General features: G+C 35.1%; 1 long non-coding RNA gene across 1 annotated transcript; it reads left to right on the forward strand.

The window, feature by feature from the left end:
* Positions 1–647: 647 nt before the first annotated feature.
* Positions 648–7248, forward strand: LOC117118191. The gene is made up of 6 exons (XR_004447013.1): positions 648–757; positions 4161–4285; positions 4470–4695; positions 5395–5532; positions 5894–6104; positions 6981–7248. It is a non-coding gene; the product is annotated as an uncharacterized LOC117118191 (long non-coding RNA).
* Positions 7249–8385: the final 1137 nt, after the last annotated feature.

Consider the following 8385-nt stretch of genomic DNA (forward strand, 5'->3'; position numbering starts at 1 on the left):
TAGCTGCACCAAGCTAAAGCTAAGCACATCGATTCGTTGCTTTCGTACTATATTCTGAAAAGGGATAAGGCTGTCTCTTATACACATCTACAACAACAACTCGTAAAACAAACAAAAGAACATCAGAAAAACAAAAAAGTTCATTGTATAACTATATTTATTTACTCTCTTTTCTTTGTGAGGAGATGAGGAAATGGAAGGGGGGATAGGATTGCTTTATTTATTTTTTTTTTTGTAGGAGGGGGAAAGAAAGGGGTGAGGCATTTGGCCTAAAGTACCCGTTTCAAACTGAACGTCGCCTCTTCGAAGATCGTTTTTTTCAGATTGGCAATTGCCAAGTTAAACTCGCATGAAATGTCCATTTTCAATTGTTCGTGCATCTCTTTCTGTCGTTGTTCTTTTTCGTTCCACTTTAGTTCGGCTTTCTCAAATTCAATTCTCAATTCGGTTATCTGATTTTTTAATTGTTCGACTGTTTCGTCGGCAGCTTTCAAACGAATTCTAGCCTCGGCTAGTTCCGAGATCAAATCGGCCAAAGCTCCGTTAGATACCACCTCCTCTGCCAATCGATGGTATTCGGACGTTCGACCTCTCGTCACCGGTCGTCCTTCCAGTCTCTGCACTTCCTTCTGCAACGTCGATCGTTTCAAAGAGGGCATGGAAGCAACATAAGGTTACCATCGTCAGAAGAGCGACCAAAGAGGAATTCGTGTGTTGGAAGCACAATGTATCAATCGCATTAGGCCCCCTATAAACCGTATTTATCCTGATGATAAACGTTTAGAAATGCTCGGACACACAGCCAGGCCTATTTCTATGTGTTTTAATGTTGACTTCTTACAAACATTTCATTCATATTCAACATTAATAAAGGCATAGCAAGCAGGTATAAACACTAATTTTACGATATTGTATACACGTGACTACCAAGTTCAGATATTTTGGCCTAGTGACTCTAGCGTTCGTCATCAACGCATAAAACTTGATACACCACTGACCCTGTTTCGCGAGGGAGAGTCTGTATGCATATTCATGCATATTAGTTCTTCTAACTGACCTAAAATAGAACCCTCTATAATATTTGCCGCAATGTATGGGGAAAAAATGCTACCCAGACAGTGAATAGTATAGGTCCAGAATAAGCTAAATTTATTTCATGCAAATCTCATAAAAGAAGTACCACGAGAGACCAGATGTTAGTGCCGCTGTAGTTGAAGACAAACCCAAGACTCCTGATTGTGTCCTAAATGCGGCAGGTACAGCAGTAATAGAATGTGATTATAGAAATGATGTTGCAAATAAGTATCATATGTCAAATGAGAATCTTTTACAGCTTCATTCTTAAGTTGTTAGCTAAAGAAACCTCAGCTGATATTCACGTTGATGAGGGTCTAGATGAGTCGTATAAAACGTGAAACGACTGATAGGAATCTAACAGGATATACTGAAAGATCTACCAGGGAAAACTGTACTAGGTCAACATGAAATCAAGTTAACGACCGATGTGCCTGTCCGAACTAAACCTTATCCATTACTGCATGCACTTCGAAGTACAGTGAAGGAGGAGAGTATGATGTTAAATATGGGTGTAGTTGAACCATCTTGTGCTCCATTTGCTTCTCCGATACTACTGGTTAAGAAATTGGATGGGTCTAAGGTTTTGTGTGGATTTCTTGAAAGTAAACTTGGTTATGATGTTTGACGCCGAACCAAAACCACACCAAGTTGAGTTATTTACTAAATTGGCTCAGGACCTTTACTTCACGAAGATAGACCTGAGTAAAGGGTATTGGGAAGTGCCGATGGAGAAATCATCAAAACTTCTGACATCTTTTATAACTCCTGATGGTTTATACCTATTCAAGGTTATGCCATTCGGCTTGGTAAATGCTCCAGCTACTTTCAGCAGAATCATGAGGAAATTACTTCAGGGAATGGATAACGTATTAAATTACGTTGATGATATTTTGATTCAGACAGTTACTTGGGAACAAAACATGAAGGCTTTGAAAGAGTTGTTCCGACGGCTACGTAAAGCAAATTTGACGGCTCGCCCAAGTAAATGCTTCATTAGCTATGAAACAATTGATTTTTTTGGGTATGTTGTGGGGAAAGGTAGTGTTCAAATCGAGACCTGAGAAGATTCAGAGCATTGTGTCGGCAAAGAAACCAGAAACAAAGAAAAACTAAGGGCGTTCCTAGGTATGACAAATTACTATAGGAAGTTTATTCCAAATTACTCTGTTATTGCTTGGCCATTTAACGGAAAAAACTAAAAAAGGGGAACCAAACCGAATTTCTTGGGAAAGTAGTCAAGGAAATGCATTCATTACTCTCAAGACAAAATTAACTAGCAACCCGATTCTTTGTCTTCCTAATAGTTCGATACAGAAATCAGTCCTTGTTTGATAATATACATAGGCCTAGCTAAATGAAACTCTTTACTATGTGGAACCATACGCCTATTTATCGATGACAGTACTAAGTCAAACAATATAGTACTTTTTGATGCAATGCAATTTGCCAGTACTGAACATCGTTCTCGTTTCACCGCTCATCGCGGGTGATCTGCAATGCCAGTCTTGAAAAATGACGTCAGGCACATTCTGGCACTTCATTGGGTGATGGTGACGTAATGCCATTTACCTACCTTTATCAAATTGAAGTAGAAATACAATACCGTATCTCTAGCCATGGCGTAAAATTAAACCAGTTTTTATACAATATTTATAATTTTTATGCCAAATAAAAACAGCCCCTCCCTCATCGATAAAAAAAAAAGTTAATTATGGTGGAGGTACATGATGGGTCATTTACCCTGAATTTACCTTGAAAACCAGGACTAGAGAACTCATATGCAAGAGTTTTTGACAAGTGATTGTGGTCAGACCAAAATTTAGCAATGCCCGATATAAATTCATTGACTGTTTTAGATTCAACTACATGATTTGGTAATTGATTTCAATCGTTGACTACTCTAGGCCTAACTGGATATGAAGATTTTCTAACATTTAGTTTAGATTTAGGCTTAGAGACCTTGAATTTGTGTCGTCTAGTTTGGCATTTTAAATAGCTTATCAATATTAACCCTATCTATATTTCTATGCATTTTACTAGAAGACTGAATAAATATAGGCTTAGGCCTACCTCAACAATGTAGGCTTAGGCCTACCTCAAAAATGTAGGCTAGGCCTACTGTACCTACAGTATTCATTATGCTATAAAATAAGAACTCAAAAAAATATAAGGCCCATAAAAAATCCTGTCACTCCCCCACCCGTCCCTAGGTAATTTGTTAATAACTTCATAGACTTGTTAATAACTTCTTAGGCTATACAAATTATTATTTTATTATTAGGCACCAAGGTAAACATTTTTCTTCTGCACCACACTAAAGTATGGCCTGCGCAGTCATTCTCCTCGCAAAATATGGAGCCAATTTCCGCGCAGATTTTGCTGATAATTAGGCTATGTATGACCTTGCCTAAACCTAATATATAACTAATGTATTATATAATTCTGCCCACATTTTCCTAGCGATTTTCCACGCAAATTTGAGCTATGCGTCTAGCATAGTTTTTGATGTACCATCCACACATAAAATATTTTAGAGTATACATTCTGCTTTAGTCCAGACTTTTTTATATACCTTGTTTAGCAAACTTATTTTTGAAAGATCGTCAGAGGTGGGCGAAAAATAAATAAATAAATAAAAAAAATTGTTGTCTTATTTAGCAAATTTTTGCAAAAAACATCCAGATGGAGGAGAAAATAGAAATAAAGTTTTATTGGTGAATGTAAACAGTGTAATGGGATGGTTAAATACTTTAAGAAATATACATATCTTATTTTTGAGATTTCAAGGCTTCGGCGGGCGTAATAAAATATAGAAAAACGGGTTTTTTTCTCATAAATATACATATCTTATTTTTGAGATTTCAAGGCTTCGGCGGGCGTAATAAAATATAGAAAAACGGGGTTTTTTTCTCTAAAATTTCCATTTTTCGTGGCGGCGGGTGCGCCAATTGGCTGAAAATAAAATTTTCTTTTTATTCAAAATCACCATTATTGGCAGGCGGCGGGTTCACTAAACAAGGTATAAAAAAGTCCCGCCCTATGTGCTCTAGTCATTATTGTAACTTTTATTATATTTAACACAGAATCAGAAGAGGAACTCGAGAATAGAATTGAAAAAGGGAGGATAAAGATAAGCAAAGTACTCGATACCAGTGTTGAAAGTTCGTCTGATGAAGATATCTCATTGTCTCAAATTGCCAAGCAAAGGGTACGCATTACAATATTTTTTCACTACTTTCAATTTCAACAACCTCCACTGTCAACACGCCTAAAATTAATTAGGATGAGGAACCATGATTTTGGGTTGAATTAACAATTTTAGTAATGTTTTAGTGCACAACTAGGAACATAGAACGTTTTCTAATGATAATTGGCAATGTCTTATTTCACAGAAGGAAAGAAAACAGGACATTTCTATGTCAAAAGAGAATCTGCTGAAGCTAATAATAGAAGAAAAAAGACGACAGAAATCTCCACCATTTCCAAGTACAGCTCCCAAGAGGTGTGATGAGCTAAAGGAGCTCAAGAGAAAAAATGATGTTTTCCAACTGAAGTTGGATGAGTACCAATGCCTAAATAAGAAACTTCAAAAGTTGTTGCATGTAAAGCTAGACAAAGGTATGTTCACAGTAGCATACATTACCACTTCTGATTTACTGACCATTACTTGCCCATTCTTGATTACTACTGAAATTTTCTTAAAAAGTAAACAATCATTGCACAATAATTCATACAGTTGAACTTGCCTAAAGTTGAATCAGAAATAGCATTGAAAAATTATTCGACATGGATAAAATCTGACTTACAGATGGTTAATAAGTGAAAACACAACAATTTGATATGTAAAATAAGATCGACTTAGGCAAATTAGACTTAGGCAAGTTTAATGTCAGGCTCTGGAGGAAAAACAAATTTGATATGTTGTAGAACTGATTTTTCTAAGACACAAAACAGTTGTTTGACAAAAAACTGGGGAATGGTGAATGAGATACAGATTTTTGAATATTTAAAAACTGGGGGAAAAGGGGTGTAACCACCTATTTTTACACCTTTTTATTTCCTCTGGAGTCTGACTTAATTTAATTTTAATTTATGGGGACAGTATGATTTTTCTAAAAAAAATCATTGTAATCTTCCAGTAACTTTTAAGTCAACTACAACAAAGATATGTAGAATTGAAAATTTTAACACTCAAACATCTATTTAGATGTGTATAAGTACCCAAAGCTTGGTATTGCAGTTTGTACCACTAGATTGTAGAGCTTTCATAGTTTGTTTTATAATTAATTTGTCATTCATATTACAACTTCAACCAAGGCTACCAAAACACCATTATCACCAGCAGCAGCATCAAACTCAGCACCAACATTTGAGTCAGTAGCAGCAACAACATCAGCTGCATCAGTGGCTGAACCTGATGAAGAACCTCAGTTGTATTGCAAGTCAGGCGATAAGGTAATTGTTAATTCAATGTCATTGTTTTGCATTTCATTATAATTACTGTAATAATAAACATCATCATTTCTATTTAGTGTCAGTTTATCCCTTTTCCAGGGTTTGATTCTGACATTTGCTGTGAGTGAGAAAAGTCATCAAGCAGGTCACACCCACCTTGCAGCAGAAAATGACACTCAGATCAGTTGTCGCATTCTTAGAAAATTATTCTAAAAGAATGTTTCCTCTTGCAGATTTTATTGCATCCTGAAAAGTGGGCCAGTTAACCTAGCGATAGTGCTAACTGGACCAGGGGCCATTTGTGCAACAAATTTTAGAACATTTTGGTTACATTTGTGTGTGATTTGTTTGCTCATTTCAGATTCACCTTGGCAGTGGCATATTTATCCCTACTTTCAAGTGGGAAATGTTACAGCTCCAGAAAAAAAAACTCAATTTTTGTGAAAAATCTGGCAGTTTCTGTATGGGGTTGTGAGGCCTTGAAAACTAGATATGTTGACGGCAACGGCCATGTTATCCTGAATCTACTCCAAAACCACCATTAACACCATTAAAGGTGCAAACTGTTAAAAGTAAGCATTTTAGTTGATTGTTGACAACAGGCTACCTGTGACCGATTAGTGGCCAAAGTTTGACACTTTTTGCATGATTAAAGGGTCCATTTTGAATTTGTAGTACAGTATATAAGAAGAAACTAACTGTTGATCACAAACAATATTTTATTATGGCTTTCCTAATCTCTCTTAGTAGCTTAGAGCAAGCTTTGTGCTTGAAAAAAATAAGGGAAATCAAAATTGTTTTTATCGCAAGCAAGTGGTTATCTGTCTCTTGTTTACTTGTTTGAAATGCACAAAAATATTTGTAATTTTGCTGGATGAATGTTATTGTACAGTAGCACCTTTTTTTAAAATTATATATAAGCATACATGCAGATAAAAAAATACCTTTTTGGAAAATATTCTGAGCCGATCCATAACTTTCTTTTTTCTTTCTTGCTTTTCTTTTGTTTGTTTTATATTGTCGACTAAAAAGCTTTTTTAAATCATTTAGTTTATAATTTAAATTTTAAAAATATAGTAATGTTTAAACATTTTTTTAAACTATTTTCAAATTTTTCTCTCAATCTAAAGTCAAATTTTAGTTTGACCTGGACCATGCTAGAGTTTCATATGTTGACTGTCTTCATTTAGGACTTTTATGAATGTATAATTTGATTGGAAGCAATATATCCAAAAACAATACTGTTTAATTATAACATGTTATATTTTCATTGCAGATTTATTTTTTGGGCTCAGTACGGACTCAAAAAGTATGCATTTTCTTTTAGTTTTATAGCGTATAAGTCCGCAATGACGATATAACAAAAATGAGAGGAACTATTATAATGATTTTAAAAATGCATGATTCACTTCACGCTAATTAAAAAACTTTTTGATTTTCATTTTTAGGGTGTTATGTAGACCGACTGAAGACCATGCAATTAAGTACTGAAGAATTCAAATCTGAAGAACGAAAGTTCAAGAAGTACCTTACTGAAAAGATAATGGATTTGAATAGAAAGAAGTAATAGAACAAAACCTTGATATACACCGCACTTTTCACTTTAATGGCAACTGACCCAACCTGATGTTTGTATTACAGTATTTTGAAGCGATTGACGTCAAGTCACTTATGTTACACAATTAAAGTTTTTAATTAAAATGCGTATGTTTAAAATGTTGGTTGCAAATTATTTATTTCTGTATAGCTTGTCCAAATAAGTTCAGTATAAATAATGAGAAGTTTCCAGTGCATACAGCAAAAAGCGATTAAAAATACTACAGGGTAGTTTTCTACAAGCATTATTTATACAAACTGTAAATTCCACTTAAAATTATTTGCAGTGAAAAAATGGTTCTAAAGTACTGTAAACCAAAAACACCTAGCTCCACTGGGTTAGCTACTATAAATTTTTAAATAATAATAATAATATCACGAATTTATATGGCACCAATCCCAAACAAGATCAAAGGCACAACGCATGTGAACAGCCACCGGAAAAAAAAAGAATTAGGTCTTAAGCTGTGAATTAAAGTTGCAAATAGAGTTGGAAGAAATCTGGGTTACATTGTAGCTTCAATTGGTTTTTTGAAAACCATTTACATCTGGGCTTTAAAATACACGGTTCAGTTAAAACCTAGTTTATTTGTAACTTTAACTTGTTTTTTGGAAAACCAGTTACCACCTAGGTTTTAAAAACTCAGTTCAACTGGGTTTTGCCAAGTGGGTTTCGAAAAACCAGATCAACTGGGTTGAACTAGAAAGCCCAGTTACCAACTGGCCAACTAGGTTTTAAAACCCAGTTAAAACCAGATGGAAGTGTCCAATTTTCGTGACGGAAAATTACCAGTTCAACCGAGTTAAACCTAGTTCAACTGGGATTAACTGGAATTTAGACCTGGGTACCATTTTTTAGCTAGCCTAGGCTAAGCCTAGCGTGTAGAAAAAAGGCAGGCTTCCTACGCCAGGCCTACTAGCCCACGTCTAACTCTACGTACGACGAGTAAAGACTTGACAACTAACTGGCATGCAGATCTCACTTCCAAAATCCATTTTTTCGAATTATAAATAATCCAGTAATTCTTGGGAGTGTGCATTGTTTTTGAAGTTAGTTTTGTACAAATTCTTTAACAGTAGAACATTTATCTAGGGCCTATAGGCTTAGGCCTAGGTCAGGAAAAGCTAAGTTCCTTTTTCAGAAAGTCCCTCTGCAGTGTAGTGTTAAATTATGAATTCTATCAAAAGTATGCTGCTGCATTCGCGTAATATTAAATTAATACATTTTTATAACATATTTGACAGCTGATTCATGTA

This window comes from Anneissia japonica, unplaced genomic scaffold (genome assembly GCF_011630105.1).
Source record: "Anneissia japonica isolate Jap-2015-1 unplaced genomic scaffold, ASM1163010v1 scaffold11779_len1430905_cov172, whole genome shotgun sequence".
Classification (NCBI taxonomy): Eukaryota; Metazoa; Echinodermata; class Crinoidea; order Comatulida; family Comatulidae; genus Anneissia; species Anneissia japonica.